Below are 20,114 nucleotides of genomic sequence, written 5' to 3' on the forward strand. Positions count from 1 at the left end.
ATAAATTCTAATATCTCTCCATTTCCTCCAAGATCAAATATAAAACCCTCTATCATTTAAAACTTTTAAAAACCTGACCCTTTTCCTACCTTTCAAGTTCTCCACATACTCTAAGATCCAGTGAAACTGGTCTCCTTGTTTTTCCTTACCTAAGACACTCCATTCTCCAACTGATCATTTTCACTGGCATCCCATCCCTCCACCATTCACTCCCTCCTCCTCTCTGTCTTATGGCTTCCCTGGCTTCCTTTAAGTCCCATATAAGATCCCGTCTTCTACAAGAAGCCTTTCTTGATCCTCCTCCATTCTAGTGTCTTCCCTCCAAATCTTCTCCAATTTATCCTTTATATATATTGTCTTTGTGCATAGTTGTTTGCATGGTGTTTCCCTATTATACTGTGAGCTTCTTGAGATCAAGGGTTGCTTTTGGCCTTTATTTGTAGTTTCAGTGCTTGACACAGTGGCTTCCATACAGTAGGGTCCTCATAAATTCTTGTTATTGGGCTGTCTAAAACTGAGAGACTGTTAATATTTGACATTCTAATGTGTATTATTGTATTTCATATTAAATAACTCTGTACTTCAATTAGAGATAATAATTAAGGATATATCAAACTTAGAAAATCATAAATACCACTTTAAAATGTGAACTCTGAGGACTGCGATGGGTATATTCCTAGTTTTATGCTTATTCTTTGTAGACTATGTCTACATAATACCTGGTATGATGTGTACAACTATTAAGGGAAAACCATTCACTCAATATTCAAATAGTCAATACAATTTAGGCAGATAACTTCTTAGACAGTGATGTGACTTAACCAGAAAATAGTCAAATACAGTGTAGAGTTGGCCTCAAGTGGGATGAATTTGGGTGAGTATGGGGAAAATGTCTCAAGATTTTCACATATTTTTAGTTTCATTTCATAGTAGACAGTCTAAGCAAAACATCAGAAATCAGATTTTTAAGTTCTGGCTCTCTGGTACAAGATAGATATAGTCATAAATGAATTTCCACACATACATCATTAATGCAAACTAGATATCAGAACGGTTAATAACCTATTTATTTTTTTGTCAGTCAGTCAATAAAAATCTGTTAAGCACATACTACTTGCTAGGGATTACGCTAAGTGCTGGGAACATAAAAAGATAGTCCCTGTCCTTAAGAAACTCAGTCTAACAGGGGAGAAAATATGCAAGCAATTGCTCACAAGCCATGTAAATAGGAAATGAGATAAATAGAAGATAAACAACAGAAGGAAGAGTTAAGAGGGAATTGAAAAAACTTCCTACAGAAGGTGAGGTTTTAGCTGGGTCTCAAAGGAAGCCAGTAAAACCAGAATGCAGAGATAAGGAGGGAGAGAATTCTAGACAGCCAGTGGATATGTCTCAAATCAGGAGAAGTATATTATGAGAAGAACAGCAAGAAGGCCAGTGAATGGTTTTGCACATTTAGAAAATTGTTTCATGGATTACACTTGAACAGTTCTATATCTTATTTGGAAAACTCTGCTGTACCTTCAATGAGTCTAAGCAGCAGTCTGCCACAAAACCCACTCTATAATGCCAATGCCCAGTCTTCCTTAATCTTTTTGCCTTCCCTCTTAGATTATCCCTAATTTATCATATATATATATATATATATATATATATATATATATATATATATATATATATACACACACACATATACATATATATATTTAAAAATGCATGTATGTATGCACACAATTCAAATGGATGTATATATATACATACATACATATATATATAATACACATGTGTGTGTGTACATATAATCCATACATATACTTTATGGATAAATATTTGTACATGTTTATGTATCTATATAGATATAGGACATATACTGTCCAAATGTTCCTCTGGAGCACTTGTGCCCAACCTGTTGTAGAGCTTTCTGAGCTTGTATTGGTCTGATCAGTCATAGACAGACACACTGTCCTTTGACCTCATCATAGTGATGTCATTTTGGTCCTTTTTGAAAATGAAGGACCACAATCAATGACATATATATATAACCTTAAATCTGACTCTCACCTTAACCCTAACCATGCATGCATGCACTTGAGTCCTGTAGACAGCATTCAAGCTTAGGGGACAATCTCATTGTCTATCTCCTATCTAACCACATCTCTCGCTTTGCACACAAATATGTCAGCAAAATCTTTTCAGGTTTGAACTTCCCTGGGGCAGCTAGGTGGCACAGTGGATACAGCACTGGCCCTGAAGTCAGGAGGACCTGATTTCAAATCCGGCTTCAGACCAAACACTTGACACTTACTAGCTGTGTGACCCTGGGCAAGTCACTTAACCCCAGTTGCCAGATAAATAAACAAATAAATGAATAAATAAATAAATAAATGAACAAATAAATGAATAGATACATAAATGAATAAACAAATAAATAAATAAATAGATAAATGGACTTCCCTTACATTTCTTTGTTTCATGGGTCCTCATGAGTCCATGGGTTTCATGGCAATATTCATTGCCAAGTGGCCAGTGGTGATAGACCTCACCAGGTTTAGCTAGGCTAGTTCTCAGAAAGCAGACATAGTCTATTACCAGTCCAATAGTTGAAGCTTTTCTTGCATAGCAAAACCTGCCTTAGCTTCCACAATAAAGTATTGTAATGGTACTTTGTAGTGGCAAGGAGCAATAAAAGGTCGTTGATTATGAAGACTTAAATTTAAAAATACAGTCTAATTGCTTTAGGAGGTCAGAAAAGGAAAATAATAATAATAATAATAAACATGGTCTGAAAAAGTGAGGGAGACTTCATGGAAGAAATGGAGCTTGTTTAGTACCTGGAAGGAGAGATAGAATTTCAACAAGTAAGGAGGAAAAAGAGGCAGCTAAGTGGTGCAGTGAATACAAGTGTAGGACCTGGAGTCAGGAGGATCTGAGTTGAAATCTGGCTTCAGACACTTACAAGCTGTGTGTCCCTGGGCAAGTCACTTAATCTTGTTTACCTCAGATCCTCATCTATAAAATGAGTTGGAGAAGGATATGGCAAACCACTCTAGTTTCTTTGCCAAGAAAACCTCCAAATGGGATCACAAAGAGTCAGACAAGACTGAAATGACTGAACAACAACAAAGGGAGGAGAAGGAAAGATAATACAGTCAAAGAAAAGAAGTAAAGGCAAGCACGAGTATAGTGAATACCATTATAGTAAAAGAAACTGGTGTGATTGGGACAGAGGGTTTGTGTTGAGGAGCAGTGAGAGATTAAATTAGATACACCAAATGGGGCTAGGCAATGAAGGAATGCCTCTCCTAATAGAGGAGTTTGAATTTGGATCTGTAGGTAGAGCCCAAAAGCAATTTTCTTAGGATCATAGATTTATAGGTGGAAGGAATCTTTTAGGTTATCTAGTCCAAACATCTCATTTTACAAATGAGGAAATATGTTTGGGGAAGTTAAATAATTTGCCCCAAGGTGATACATATGGAAGTCATCAGAGACAGGATTTGAACCCAGGTCCTCTAACACCAGAGCCAATGTTCTTGGGCAAGTCACAACTTCTTAGGTAATTAAGTAGGAGAGTACTCAGAGCACTTAGCTGGGAGTAAGGAAGACCTGAATGTGGCCTCAGACCCTAGCTAGCTGCAGGATCCTAAGAAAGCCACTTAACCTCTGTCTGTGTCAGTTTCTTCAAATGTAAAATGGGGGTGCTAATTGCACCTACCTCACAAGGTTGTTTTGAGGGTCAAACAAGATAATATTTGTCAAGCACTTAGTACGGTGTCTGACATGTAGTAGTTCTTAATAAATGCTTGTTTCATTCTTTTCTCTTCCCCTTCCCTGGGCCTCAGTTTCCTCATCTGTAAAAGGAGAGGATTAGACTCGAAGTATTCTGAAGTTCCTTCCACTTCTAGATCTGTCCTCTGAGACTATGAAAACTACCTTTGGGCTTTAACTATTAGACAGTTTGTTTTTCTTCCCTATTTTCATCTGAAATAGCTGTATTTCAAATGAGGGCAATCTCAAAAATTGAAGAGTGAATGGGGTTCAATTTGAAGCAACCTCTTAGCCCAGTAGATGTTAATAGTATAAAAATAAACAAAATTAGAGGGATCCAGGTAAAGGTTGAACTCACAAGACCTCAAAAAGGAAAATCTACTTCTGGATTCTTAAGTGTGGCTAGGACTGCTTTCTCTGTTTACCTTTGAAAATTATAATCTTTTTTTTTCTACCAAAAATCTAATTGCAATTCTTCATGTCTCTGAACTTCAAACTGATTTTCTTTAGCGTATTCTTTTTGAATTACTTTTGAAGTTCCCCAAAAGTTAAAGTTGACATGGAATGGAGAAACCAGGTCCTTTGAAGATTTTGTCTACTGAATTAGATGCAGAATCTTAAGGGACCCTACACATAAGCCAGGACAACCCCACCCTTTTTTCAGGCAGAAATTTCCTCCACAATAATCACCCAGACAAGTTGTCATCTGGCCTCTGAGCATACAATTACAGAGAACTCACCACCCCAAGAGAAAACCTATTTCATTTGGAGAGGTCTCTAATTGTTAGAAAGTTTTCCATCCTACGCAGTCATGATTTGTTTCTCTGTCATTTTTATCTCTGGAACAAGGCAGGTAAATCTAACCCTACTTGAGACGCAGCCATAATGGACAGCTCCCTGTGATTAGAGAATTTTTTTAAAAATCATTATATTTGTATCCTCAGTGCCTAGCACAATTCCTGGCACATAACAGGTACTTAATAAATACTTATTGATTGGCTGGATAGCCATAAGCTAATTTCCTGCTGAAGCTCCTCTGACTGCCAATCAAATCCTATGCTCAGTGTTCACTCCCAGCAGTGACTCTGGACACAATTTACAACTCCCAAGGGCCTTCTTGTTCCCTCTAGGGAAGAGGAGAAAACATCATCATCCCCTTTAGATGCAACTCTTCTTCAGTCCATGGTTCCTGATATGTCAACAAATTCCAGCAGCATTTTATTCCTGAGCATGTAATTCTTCATGTCTACTAAAGGATTATGTGTGCCTTCTCTCCTCTTTCCCACTTCTTCTCTAGTAGGTTGGAGATAAAATCTCATCCTGGGCATTTCAAGCTTTATACCAGAGAAAATGGGAATGCGGCGGGGGAGGAGAGGCACTATCCTTTTTAAAGGAGCAAATCAGTTTTTAATTGAGGAAGTCCTACCTTGTTAGGAACAGAAATCCACCTCTCCAATTCAATTATACCAAATGTCACTTTCTAAATATTTTACCAAACACTAAATAAAATGTATCTAAATAGGACATATCAAACCCAGTTTCAGTCCTATGATCATAATTATATCATTTCTTAATTTTCTTCCTAGGTCTTATCTTTCTATCTCCATTTATATAATATCATTTGTTTTTATTTCTGTTTCTATAATTATCTCCTTTCCTCATTCCCACAGTTTTTGTTTCTGTTGCAAGTTAGTATATTTGTTTCTGCCCTGAGCTAATAATTATTTTATATCAAAGATATACACCCCATAATGCTCAGTCTACATTTAACCTTCCTTCTTGCAAAAGTTTCAACATTCTTGATATAAATTGGCTGTTGGATTACCCTCCCTTAAACCTCATAGAATCACACCCTGTGTGAAACTTTTTCTCTTCTCCCATGTATTGGCATTCTCTCTATCTTGAAATCACTTTGTATGAGAATCTCAGAATTGAAATACATGTACTTTTTTTATTGCCTTTTATACCTCCTCCCCTACTCCCAGTAGAACATAAGCTTCTCAGGAGAGGTAATTTTATATGTCCCCAGCACACATTGTTCTGTAACACAGAACACAGTGTTCTGTATCCAGCAAGTATTCAGTCAATATTGTTGAAATGAACAGTTTTGGGCAGTGAGATGTAAAACTGCCAGACTGCCAAGCGTAGTTTCCCATCTTCATAACAAACTTTTCCAATTTCACCTCTGGCTTAAGTGTGGCCCAGCTATTCCTAATTGTAGATTAGCTCTTTGCCTGCTTCTACTTCCTTTAGCTTTTCAGGTAATAATAAAAGCTCACATTCACGTTTGTAAAATGGTTACTGTGGTCACACTCTGGGCCAAGCCTGTTCCATTTTATCCCCATGGGATTCTCCACTAAGCTGGTAAGACATCTGTCTCTGTTATCACATAGACTCCCATTTAACCAATTAGCATATTGAATTAGCTTTTACAAAAGGATATTTAGCTTCAATATATAGCAAGAAAAAAAATAAAATTACCCCAAACATGGAGACATAATGCCCACCCCCTATGCCACCTTGCTGACTGAGGAGGGGAGGTAGATTAGGTTTCTGTTTAGCTAAATTCCTACATGGCATTAGTCCCACCAAGTTCAAGGCCAAATACCAGCTTGGCCAGCATCTGTCACTCTTGCTCTTCATAGTTTAACCACTGTGATGGATTCAATACCTGGCCTAGATTTTGGGACTCCCAGATCCCCAGTGGCTCTAACTCCTAGCATGCAGAATGTACTCCCTGCACCTAGAATGGAACAGAGCCAACAAAAATGCCAAAGTCCCATACCCATTTCTCTAGCCACATGGCCTAGGGCAGGGCTGGGGAACCTGTGACCTCAAGCCCACATGTGGCCCTCTAGGGTCCTCAAGTGTGGCCCTTTGACTGTGAAGTCAGTCTGACTCAGATTCACTTTAACTGACTTCACAGTCAAAGGTCTGCACTTGAGGACCTAGAGAGCCACATGTGGCCTCGAAGTCGCAGGTTCCCCACATGGCCTAGGGCATTGGAGAAACCATAGGGCCCTCTCCCTTTACTGAATGGTCTTACTAGTGGTGATGTGTAGAAGTAACTTTCACCCTTGTACCTGAATTCCAAAACAAAATGAAACAAATGCATCAATACTGGTCAGTTCTGGTTTTGTAGACAATGGGGTAAAAGATTGCCTCCCACCATGTGGCATGCCAACCCAGAATGTCCATGCCTCAATTCTCCAATCTCTTAGAAGCTGGTCCCCCAGCATCTTCCCCCTGGGCTATACCATCTTACATAGTCTTTGTTTATGCCAAACCCCCAATACTTATATCACTTTAACATTTGCAAAACACTTTATATATGTCATCTTATTTGATTTTCATGAGAACCCTGCAAGGTAGGTACCACTGCATTATTACCATGTTACAGACTAAAACTAAAACATGGTAATTAAGTGAGTTGCCCAATGTTACATAGTTGTTAAGTATCTTAGGATTCCAACTCAATTCTCCCTAATTCCAACTCTTTATCCACTGTGCCACCTAGATGTCCTAGATATCCAGTGTTCTTTAACTATACCACACTGCTTTCTCACTTCTCTTGGAAGATTCTAATAATGAATTATTATTATTATTGTCTATTGAATGTTCAGCCATTCAGCTAAAGTTACTTATCTTTAAAAAAAACTTTTGACCTATACCCTTCTAATTGTATTATATTATAACAATTCTCATTTTCAAATATTTGTAAATGTTATCATCATAAGTACAAAATTTGTGTATTTGCTTTAAAAACTGACATATGAATTTCTACCATTTTTATTTTTCTTCTTGGTATCAAAGCATTGATATCAAACGTCATACTCTAAATGCATACTGACCCTCAAAAGTGGAAGAATTCTTAATATGATGTTACCTTAAAATCTCATTTCAAATTCTTAAGTCTTTTATTAACCCCAGCTATTTCTCAAAATTGTTTTCCAATTTTTCTCTAATATAGATATTATTATTATTATTATCAGAAGAGTTAAGATGTAAAGCAATTTGCAAACATTAAAGTACTATATAAATACTGGCTATTATTATTAATATTTCCATTTAAAATAATAACAGTACTTCTTGTTTTGTTTTGTCTTGATCCATTTTTTTTTTGGTTTTTGGGGTTTACCAAATTTGTGATTCTCCTCAATAAAGAGAGCTCCTCCCCCTAAGGAATTTCTTCTAATAATCTGAATCAGTACTTTCTCTGCAATGTATAGTCGTATACAGCTATGTTGGAGTCCTGCGAGGTTAAATAATTTGCTGAGGGCTGCACAGCACTGAAACATTAAATGCCTTGCTCACTTAGCCAGTAAAGGTTAGTGACCAGACTTGAGCCTAGGTTGTACCTACTCTGAAGCTAGCTCTCTAGCCACTATGCCATACTGGAGTTATTAAATTCCATTTTATAGACTCGTAAGCTAAAGCCTAGAAAGTCTTTCCTACTAATTGGGATGATTTCAATGCTTCATAAAGCAAATATGAGTGCCTTATTAATAAGGATTTATGAAGCAAGATTATTGATGATGTCGTTATAGTCTGATGAATCAACATTGATGCAAACCATGCCCATAAACCTAGCCATCTGCCTCACAGACCCCACAAAACAAACTCTCTTACTGTGGTTTCAAAAATAACTCAAGGACACAACCCTAGGATAATGCAAAGTGTGTCTGAGTCCCCAGATCTCTCCTCTTTAGTTGTAAAGCTAAACAAACTCTCCTTTCATTTGTCAGCTTCTTGCCCTAGGGAAATAGTGGATTGGAATCTTAACTTGTATAAGATCAAATGATCGATGATTTAATGAATTCTAATAAAAACATTTTTTAAAAAAAGAGAATGTCAGGAAGATAGCAAAGTGAGCAGTTTCACAGGGGTAGCCCTCCCTCTATCACACCAAATGATACCAGTCCCTACATATGCAAAACTCAGCAATGACTGGGAAAATAAGTGAAGGAAATTACCACAAGGTAATTCTTACATAAAAAAAAAAGAACTGAAGACCAACTCAAAAATTAAATAAGCAGAACCAAGTGAAAAATAATGACCATAATAATGTAAATAAAAAACACTCAAGGGAAGCTGAACTCAATAACTGAAAAACCAGTGAAACTCCTTAGGGAATTAAATAGAACATGGCTCCTTCCATGTAGAAGAGAAGTAGAGGACCACTTGGACAGAATATTATATACATTGTGAAATGTGGTTTTGGATGGGAAGATTTTGTTAAGTTTTTTTTTTCTCTGTCACAAGAGAAGCTTTACTGGGGACAGGGAGGAGAGGATATGCACATTGAAATGAGTGTTATATAAAGACAAAAATCAACAATATATTTTTAAAAAGAAAAACAACTTGAACAACATTCTTAAAAATAACTTCCTACTAGCTTGCCTCTTCAGATGCTCTGTGGGCATATTTTCCCAAAACTCACTCTGCTGAATGCTATTTTGCTTCTGTTTTACAGTGTGCAAAGCTTTTTGTACTGATTTTATATTTTTCAGTCTTTTTAGCACTCTTTTATAGTGGATTCCAAATTAAAGATATTGCATTACTCTGTCTTTACTACTGAATAGTAAAAGAGACAGGGAATGCTGAAAAGTGGGGGGAAATGGAGAAAATAGTTACATTCTGCAATTAATTCCTGTTTACTCTCATTTCACATGTCCTCTGCAGTATTTTATTTGGATGACTTCTTTTTAAATTGACATGACTGCTAAACTGAATGTAAAATTAGTCTCTTCACATAATAATCCATCAGTCACACAGAGCCTGAATATAACCATTGGCTGACTCTCATACTTTTAAAATTTTTGATGACTAAAGAAAATATAGTAATTTTATTCTGATGTCATTCTGGAAAGATTCAATCACCAATAGTCTATTCTTTTTGTTTCACCTGGAGTTAGTAGGACACATGTCTGTGAATGGTACATACAAGAGTTTGAAGTCAGCATGGCAGAGTGAGTATAATACTAGACTTGGAGTCAAGAACACCTGGTTTTGTAAACAGCATCAGACACTGTGTGACTCTGGACAAGTCACTTAACTTCTTGAGCCTCAGTTTCTTCATCTATAAAATGGAAAGAGTAATAGCACCTACCTTATGGAGCTGTGAGTATCAAATGAGAAAAGTATATAAATCATTCTGAAAACTTACAGTATATGGGAGAGAGAGAGAGAGAGAGAGAGAGAGAGAGAGAGAGAGAGAGAGAGAGAGAGAGAGAGAGAGAGAGATCTTTACATAAATTAGAAGCCAATTGTAATAGCCAGACATGGATAAAACCTGTTTATAAATAATATCATTACACTGAGAAAGAAGCATCCTACATTACTATGATGTTTTGTCCTTCGCTGTGTACTTCATGCAAGTACATGGTATAACATGTACTTGAAATAAGGTTTTAAGGTTTAGGTATTATATGCAATAGGAGTTGTTCTCTTCATACGTGGACTACCTTAGTGGATGAAACTCTTATAAACTAACATTATTTGGGGTTTGGGTCATTATAAAGCAATGTTTTTTGTGCTTTAGTTCACTGTTTTATAGAGCAACTTCAATATAGTATTGCAGTCAGAATGCCTACTTTTATTATTCCCCAAGTGATTTTTTAAAAATATCCTGAGAGAAGCTTTTATTTTTAAGTCATATCTTCACATTACTTCCAGTTTCTTTTGTCCTCTATTCTAATGCAGCTATTATATATTGAATGCTAGAGGTTGCCTGTGCTGTAGGCTCTCTATCTTTTCAAAATATTCTTGTCTGCTTTTAGATGCTGTTCTTGATCATATTCCAAAATCTCTGTGAATCTTATTAATTTCATATTAATAACTGAGCAGGTTGCTTCACATTGATGTCTCATTTCTTTATTTTCCCAAAGGAAAATTTGAGAAGCTTTTCTAATAGCATTCTTTTATTCATTTGCCTTGCTAATCCACAAATTTCCTTTCAAGAAAAGAAGAGTAAAGGCCAACTTACTGAATTCAGAAAGCATGAAACTCTTATTTCTGCCGAGTAGACTTCAGGCTTTGGGGAGTACTTAATCAACATCTAATCTGTGAGCTCAGAGTGCTATCCCAGAATGAATGCATCTCCACAGAACCCCAGTAACCAAACCAGAGTGGCCCATTTAAAATAAACCTCATTTAACATAATATTACTTTAGGTGGACTATTGTTTTAATGAGCTATGTGGAAATTGCTCATGAAAGTTGCATAAATGGTTGTCACTACTCAAAGCTTTTATGATGGCAACTTATACGTTCCTAGCAAAGGCAGCATTTCCAGATTTTTCCAAAATAGACCTACGGACATGTTGCTTATTACGTGCAAAAATATGTGTGACTTATATCAATTTATTTGCTACTTAGGGTTTTCTGGAGGGTATGTGCCATAAAAATTTACTCAAGCGGGGCAGTTAGGTGGCACAGTGGATACAGCACTGGCCTGGGAGTCAGGAGGACCTGAGTTGAAATGCATCCTCAGACGTGTGGTAATCACTAACTGTGTGACCCTGGGCAAGTCGCTTAACCCCAATTGCCTAGCCAAAAAAATAATAATAACAACTCATGCAATATCCTAATCTTCAGATTCAATGAAGTAGTGTCCTAAATGACATTGTCCTATTATTCCTAGGCTACTTCCTTAATCTGGAGACAATTTTTAGAACATGAAGTAATTAGGAACATGATTACTAAAATTCATGATCAATTTCCTCTTCCAAACTCACCCCTTCCACATTCCCTACATTCTCTGCTGCCTTCTCCTCCAAAATATGTACATCAAGCAACTTTAAATAGATTGTTTTGCCCATGCTGAAACTTCCGAACATCGTTTTTGAAATGGAAATAAACATGCAGAGAGGGCTGAGGTAAGCTGAAGTTAGGAAGTGAGGCCAGAGGGACTGCATGAGTTTCTGACTAGCTATGTCTTTAGCAGCAAGACATATTCTTGGAATTAATTTTCAATTGAATTCAACCTGAGTTCATTAATAAAGGTTATTCAACCAAAACTAGTACATTGTTAGATGGTGATTCCACCAAGAGAAATGAAAAATAACCTTTAAATTATACTGTTTCTCCTTATGCTCATTCATGCAAATACCATAAAACTAAAAACATTTTATTACAGTAGATGACATTAACAGTGAAAGGAAATAGTTCTACTAAATACTACAGGAATTAATATGTAAGAGAAATTTGGGAGGAAACTCTAAGAGATACTACTTGATTTTTTTTATTGTTGTAGTTTTTGTTGTGTAGTTGTTTTAGTCATTTTTGACCTTCCATGACCCCATTTGTGGTTTTCTTGGCCAAGATACAGGAGTGGTTTGCCATTTCCTTCTCCAGCTCATATTACAGATGACAAATTGAGGCAAATAGGGTTAAGTGATTTGCCCAGGGTCATGCAGTTAATAAGTATCTGAGGATGGATTTGAAGTCATGAAGATGTTTCCTGATTCTAAACCCAGTGTTTTATCCCCTGCATCACCTAGCTGCTAATTGTATGTATGTGTATATGTTCATGTATATATGCATGCATGTGTACATGCATGCATATATACATACATATACATACATACATACATAATTAGATTTTGAGGTATTTATTAAGGCTAGTGAGGATATAAACGTTTCTGCTTTCCATGGAAATATTACCATTCTCTTTCTTTAATTATTGAGGGCTGTCAGGAGGTCATTGATTCTGCAGTGATTGTTAGAACCACCTCATATTCTCTCTTTTAAATATGTCACATTAAATAACCATTCTTTGAACCCTTTTGATAAATTTCTCTCTGCTGGCTTCAAAATAGCTTCAGGGGATGTCAAGAGATGTAAGTGTTTCAATGAGAGTGTTTCCATTGGCTGCTGAGGAAATTAGGTGTTATTATTTCCTGAAGCTCTTTTTCATATTGTCTATCCACTGTACCACCTAGCTGCCCCAGTATTATGAAATCTAAGAGTTAAAAAGGACTTAAGAGATCAGCAAGAAGAAGGAATATCTATTTGTCAGGGGACCCCTGTCCCATTCTCAGTCAGCAGTCAGTCAATTAGCATTGATTAAGCACCTATTATGCCCCAGGCATTGTGCTAAGTGCTGGGGTACCAATTAAAGTCAAAAATGGTCTTTGCTGTCAAGGAACTCAAAGTCTAGTGGGGGTATAATTTGTAAACAATTGTGTACAAACAATATATATGCAAGATAAATTATAGACAAATCAGTAGAGGGAAGGTACTAGCATTAAAGGGGAGTGGGAAAAGGTCCTTATAGAGGGTGAGATTTTACCTGGAGCTTGAAGGAAGGCAGGAAGTCTAGGCAAGAGATAAGACGTGAGAATTCTAGGTAAAGAAGACAGCCTGTAAAAATGCACAGTTGAGAGATGAAGTGCCTTATACAAGAAACAGCAAGGAAACCAGCATCACTGGATTGCAGGAGGAGGGGGAAGGGTAGTAAGGTATAAAAAGACAGGAAATGGAGGAAAAGCCCCTGGTGTTATGAAGGATTTTGAATGTCAAAGTGAGGATTTTATGTGTAATCCTACAGGTAATAGGGAGCCACTGGAGTTTATTGAATAGGAGGGTGACAATCAGACCTATACTTTAGGAAGGTCAATTTGACCACTGAATGGACTGAAGCAGAAAGAGACTTGAGGTAGGAAAATCAACAAAAAGGTTGGTTTGATAGTCCATTGTGGGTTAAATTAGATGAATCCTGAGGTCCCTTTTGAGATTCTTTGGTTTCTTGATTCCACTATTATGTAATTATTAACTTTACACACCCTCAAATCAAAATGCCTAATGAAATAGCTCTGTGGTCCCAGGTGTGTTTTTATATTAATATTTTAAATATATCATAAGGAATTGGGAAGAGGTGTGTGTAGGTGTGGGTGTGGGTGTGGGTGTGGGTGTGTGTAGTAAGCGATGCCTTTTATATACCCTGGAATCTGTAGGAAAGTAGATAAAAGGTAATATTTTTTGTCCACTTAGAGATGGAAGTTATATTCTTTTGTAGAAGCTTTCCTTTGGTGTAAAACTATGTTGCCTGTGACAAAAAAGCTTTACCTTCTGTGTGATGGTATTCTGGACTTTCCAGAACAAACCGAAGATTGTCATATAATATGTTGTCAGACAAAGAACTTGTACTAATACTTTAAAAATTATCAAATGCATAAATCTAAAAATCAACATAGAATGCTTCTATCCATTCAGACTAGCTCGATTGTTTGGATCTGATTAAGAGACCATTCTCACTGGATTGATCCTATTGTAATACTTTTAATCAAAACAGTATAGTTAATTTCATATTGTGGCTACAGTCATAGTCCTATTGTATTTGTGTGTATTTTATTTGGGAAAAGGAAATTTTGTGAAATTTCTGTCCCTTCCCTTGCACTCTTTGGATATTATGTTCAGTCATTTCAATCATGTTCAACTCTTTCTGACCCCATTTGGGGTTTTCTTGGCAAAGATACTGGAGTGGTTTGCCATTTTTTTCTGCAGCTCATTTTACAGATAAGGAAACTGAGGCAAACAGGGTTAAGTGACTTGTCACTGGGTCACACTAGTAAGTGTCTGAGACCAGATTTGAATTCAGGAACATGAGTCTTTTAGACTCCAGACCCGGTGCTCTATCCACTGAGCCACCTCCTTGCTCATAATACCTTTTGATATTGCCAAAGGTCAAAAGGATATGTATTGAAGAGGAAACAATGTGCTAATTTGAAATTTCTGGAATGTGATACCAAAATATTCCCTCCAACTATTGCTTCTGAAATATAACAAATACAAAATGTCTGATATTTAATATTTTAGCTCTCTTTTATGCAACTATGTTCTATTTTATATACCTCTAGCAAAAATGTACTCAAGTTATTCTATGGGAGGTGTGAATGTGTGTGTATGTGTGTGCATGTATATGTATACACAAAAACATATATAAATATATATATATGTATATATATGCATATTCACTATAAAATTACTTAAGCAAATTGTGTGTATTTTTGTATGGATGTTTATGTATATAATGCTTAATATATAGTGAAAACTCTGGAAATATATTTTTGGAAAATTAATAAGAGCTACTATAATAAGCTTGCATTTGCATCTGAATCAAACATTGAATATATTTTGCAACACAAAAATTTAATCAAAGAAATATGTAGGACAAGCAAAGCATAGATAGAATTTAGGACACAGGGTGTTCAGAAAATTTGTGAAACTAATCAAGGTCTAAGGAATGATAAAGGAATTTATCATTTAAGAAAGTAATTATACAATCTTAGAGAGGGAAAAAGTCACATTGATATCATCTTCTAGAGCATTTCAGAGCTCTGATGTTCCTAACAGAGTGATCCAGTGGACAGAATACCTGCTTTTATGAATAACTGCATTCACCACAGTTCCTTTAAGAGACAACAAAGTGCAGCACAGTAAAAGATATGAGTTCCTCCCCTGCACCAACAGAGTTGGTTTTTAGAGCTGATGCTTTCAGAAGAACAAAGCTCCCAATAGATATTTGAAGGTGAAAAGGAAGGTGCTTGGTCTATATTGATGACATGGTGAAAGCTAAAATTTGGCTATTCCAGAAAAAGCCCTTGAACTCAAAGTTAAAAGCAATTGTATTGATGAATATAAGAATATTCAGCTGACCATGATTCAGTTTGGATATCTGGTAAAATTTAAGAAGCTAGTAAAGAGAGAGAGACCACATTGAAATTTAAAGATTGAATGAAATTTATGTACAAATAGTGGTTTTCTAAATCATGGGTTATGGGATCAACCCCTAACAAAAAGTCATGAATGCTACAAAATGATAGAACATTTATGAAAAAGCATAACATATATGAAATTAAGTGATATATACAAAGAAGGTATTATTACAACTAAAGTCTTCAAATAATCATCACGAGTTTCTGTGTTCCATCAGCTATGATCTTAAAAAATTAAAACAAAGGGATAAGGAAAAGATCTATTGTGTATATAAACTATTTATACCACTTGATTTACTTGTTGTATGGCTCCACAGAGGAAGCATGGTTTACTCAATAGAGAGATAGCCTTAAAGCCAGGAAGGGGAAGATCTAGGTTTAACACCCATCTCTAATACACCCTGGCTATATGACCCCTGGGCAAAACACTTAACCTCTCTGTGCTCTAGGCAACTCTCTAAGACTATAAAGTGCAGGGAACATGTTAATTTACAGTAGTAGGAGGATGTGCTTATATCAATGAGACCCTACATCCAGTCTCAATTCCTATCTTCTGAGGATATATCCTATCTGCCAGAAGTTAGAATCAAATATAGTAATAACTCACTTATTTGAAGGTCAGGTTTCTGAAACCTCAAGCATTAAGAAAGAAAAAAAGGCGAGGGGGAGATTTGAGGAAAAAGGTACCTATCTAGACTACAGAAAGGGCTGGATCCAGTATGATATATCAGGAAGAAAGAATGTTTCCATTGGCTAGCAGTAACTACAGAAGCAAGCCCTGTTGTTCCACAAGTCAAGAAAGTAAAAGAGAAAAGAGGCAGTGGATGGCAGAGGTGTTGACAGAGATTAGAAGCAGTGACAGAGCTGGTGAGCAACTGTCATTATGACAGCCATGATAAATGACATTAGAAAAGTGAATTTGACATAAGGAGACAAAAAAATTAGAAGAACTTTGCAGTTTGGGGAGAAAATAGCCCTTCACTGCCCTCACACGTACCTAAGGGCCACACCTACTGTATTCAAACTAAAGAATTAGCTCACAGTCTGTTGGGGCTGTGGGTGGAGAAATGAAATGAAGAGAGTAAATGGTGAGCAGGGAAACTAAGCCCTACTCATTATGATGGGCTCTGAGGACATCACTCAATTTAGGGAGAGCCACAAAGAAGGCAAGCCAACCCGTCACTGGTGGGAATATCCACCTCAAACCCTTGGAAAACTAAAGCAAAATACAGCAAAGTACTGCAGTCCCCATAATAGTGTTTATACACAGAGCAGAACAACTAAACTTATTAAATATTTATTAAAGGTCTACTCAGTTCAAGACAGTGTGTTACACATTAGTGAGGAGTGGAAACAGGCACAGAAAAGAGACCAGAAATTGGATAGGAAATGCCCCTATTACAACTGAGTTCACAGTCTAGAAAGGGAAAATGGCATAAGTGTACCTATCAATCCTGTTTTCTACTATACTTAAATGAAGAAGTGATGTACAGAATGCTATGAGATATCTGAGATCCAAGAAAACTGGGATTATTTTGTCTTGGGAAGGAACAAGGGTTTCATGTTAAAGATGATTTTTGACCCAGGTGTTGATATTTAGGTAGAATTTTGATGTTACAATGAGTGGAGAGTATATTCCAGGCATAGACAAAAGCCTAAACAATGGAGCAGTAAAAAAGCAGGACTCCCCACTACATTCTTCCCCCCCAAAAAAAAAGAAAAGAAAAAGAAAGAAAAGTGAATTGTTTCTTTGGTCAGGAACTTAAGAGTATGTAATGAGAGATAAGGGTGGTTGATAGACAGTAGGGAGCCATATTATGAGAGGCTTTGACTGCTAGACTCCAAAGTTTAGACTACCTTTGGTCAGCTGTGGAGAGCCATTGAACATTTTTCTACGGAGTAATGATATGATTAGAGCTATAATTTTGATAGATTATCTGGAAGCAGTGTAAAGGATAGATTAGAGAGGGAAGAGATGAGACAGAAAAACCAGTTAGAAGGCAAGGACACTAGTCTAAAAAAGATCTAATTATTGCCTTAACAAATATTATAAAAGTGATTCTACAACATGGATTCAAGTAATGGGCAAAGGGCCAAATTATAAGAAAATTATGTTTGCCTTCAAAGAGAAAAATGGACAACTGGGAAAGTCCCTTAACCCCAATTGCCTACCAAAAAGCCAAAAAAGAAAAGAAGTTATTAAGTACCCCTTCTTCCCAGGTTTGAGAACAGTGAGAGATTGACTGTTCTTGCTATGAAAGAGATGCCCTGATCAACCACATTGTCTGCCATGTCTGAGCAAGGGCATGTGGCTAGATATCAAGGTGTTCTAAGAGAGTATGGATGGGAGCAATAGGCTTAATAATGCAGACAGATGTCAAACTCAGATAATCTAAAGCAGGCTTTTATCTGGAATTAATTAGAATCTCTTTTTGTATGCCCAATACTTAGCACAGTGCCTGGCACACAGTAGGTGCTTAAAAAATGTTTATTGACTGACAAAAATGTTTACTGGCTTCTCTTTACAGCCCTGCTATGAGGATCACCATTATAGCATTTCATTCATTCATTCAAAAATTATTTGTCAGACACAGTGCAAGGCAGTGTGCTAAGTTGTAAGGGAAATACCAATAGAAATAAGACATGATCCCTCCCCTCAAGAAGATTATAATCTAACAAAGGAGATGAAACATGTCCATCAATAAGAGTTAATTGGGATAGACTAGACCTGTGATTTCCTTGTATAGGAAACTTGAGGTTAAGAAACATCTTCTACCAAAGAAAGTCGATACTTTCTATGCAACTGGTAGTCTTGGTGACCTCCCTGGGTCACTGAGAGTTTCAGTGATTGCCCAGCATCACACAGACAACGTATATCAGAGGTGGGACTTAAATCCAGTTCTTACTGACTCCAAAGCCAGTTCCACATCCACTATTCCACGCTGCCTCTCAACTTCTCTATTAAAACACACATAGATACACAGACACACACAGAAAGTGATTACGAGAGGATTAAAAAAATAGCATAAGAATTCTAAGATTCTCACGTGCTAAGGCAGGCACTGTCCTCCCTCTCCCTCCACTTTCCCTAGTCAATCCATGAACTCTCCACATCTCTGAGTTCCTTAGTTCTGGAATAGTCAGTATCAGACACCAGTGAATCTCTAGGTAGGAAGCAGCTGATATCTCCAAGGCCAGGGACCTTTGTCACTGAATTCTTACCCAGAAGCCAGACTCCTGACAGCTCAACTTTTGACAGGATTGCTGATAGCCAACTCCCTAAGAACAGAACTTCTGATAATGACACATTATTATTACCCAGGAGCTTTCAGAGGTGTCACATAATTACTTTGTTGCTTATGGGGTGAATGCTGACATGGATAGACAAAGTAATTTTTGAGGTTTTTTGTTTGTTTTCTTTTCTGACTGGTTCTGTAACTTCTTTGAATCTTCATTGTAAAATAGGCTCAGAACCAAAGACTAGAATGATGATAACAAGGTTGGTCCATGGCTGGACAGTGGTAGAGTCCATCCCGAGGATGCAGGGCTAAAGACTGGTACTATTTTTTACCATCTTTCATCTTGCCAATATCATCTCATTGTTTTTTGTTTGTTTGTTTGTTTTTAGAGACAGGGTTAAGTGACTTGCCCAGGGTCACACAGATTGTTTTAGTCTAGAGACTAGATAGTATTCAAATGTGAGCCATCATTACAGAAGAAATTCGATAAAAAATTTAAACAGATGCACAAAACACATAAAGCTTTAGACCTCATAAACATTAAAGAGAACATATTTGCATTTAGCCCTCTTATAACTCATCAGAATGAGACCAAAAATCCACCAAACATAAAAATAAATAGGTTTTTGCTTGTCATTTTCATCTCTATCCAAATAGCTGGTCCATCTCCATCCAAATGGCTCAGTTCATCAGGTGTTAAGCCTCCTAATTAATCTCTTATTAAACTTGGGATTCGGTCTTCAGTTTGAGCTCTCCATCTACTTTCTAAGTTTGCTACATGGTCTGCCCAGGATTCTTTTCTGGTTGGTTTGCTGATTTGCTTGATAGATGATTTCCAATACATCTGCATTAAATATGCAAATGTTTCTTTTACCTGGAAGTCTCAAAAAAATAAGGTGACAAAGAGATTAGAAATAACTGTGATTTGCAGAAGTGTCTTCTTCTGATGTTTTACAGACTTCAAGTCAAACTCTACCCAAAAGACCATGCATTCATTCTTGATTGCTACAAGATACCACTTCACAAATGGTAAAAATGAAATAGAAAAAGTGGGCTGAAGCTCACAAAAATTACTTAAATACAGTTTGTTACAATCAAGGAAACATGATTTCAGTGATGTAAGAGCTCTCTCCACAAAAGCAGAAAGCAAATTAAATATACTTTACTACAAAGTCTTAAAGAGTTTCTGCCACAGTTTTACAGGCAGCAACAGCCTAGAGGTAAAATTTCAACTCAGATCTTACTGACTTCAAGTCTAGCATTCTGCCTATTATACCACATTGCCTTTTCTTATTGTGTTATTGATGAAGAAATGGAGTCATGTTTTGAATAATGCTGTCAAATCAAAGGACACTTGATTATTCAGAGAAGATTTTGTTAGAGAAGGAGAA

At 36.7% G+C, this 20,114-nt stretch overlaps 1 protein-coding gene across 3 annotated transcripts in view; it reads left to right on the forward strand.

Moving 5' to 3' along the window:
• The window catches only part of CNTN5 (contactin 5), a 1,537,434-nt gene that overhangs the window by 1,373,762 nt on the left and 143,558 nt on the right, over nucleotides 1–20,114 (forward strand). The gene's annotated exons all lie outside the window — the stretch shown is intronic.

The sequence above is a fragment of the Phascolarctos cinereus genome, unplaced genomic scaffold (assembly GCF_003287225.1).
Source record: "Phascolarctos cinereus isolate Bilbo 61053 unplaced genomic scaffold, phaCin_HiC Scaffold_726;HRSCAF=1367, whole genome shotgun sequence".
Lineage (NCBI taxonomy): Eukaryota > Metazoa > Chordata > Mammalia > Diprotodontia > Phascolarctidae > Phascolarctos > Phascolarctos cinereus.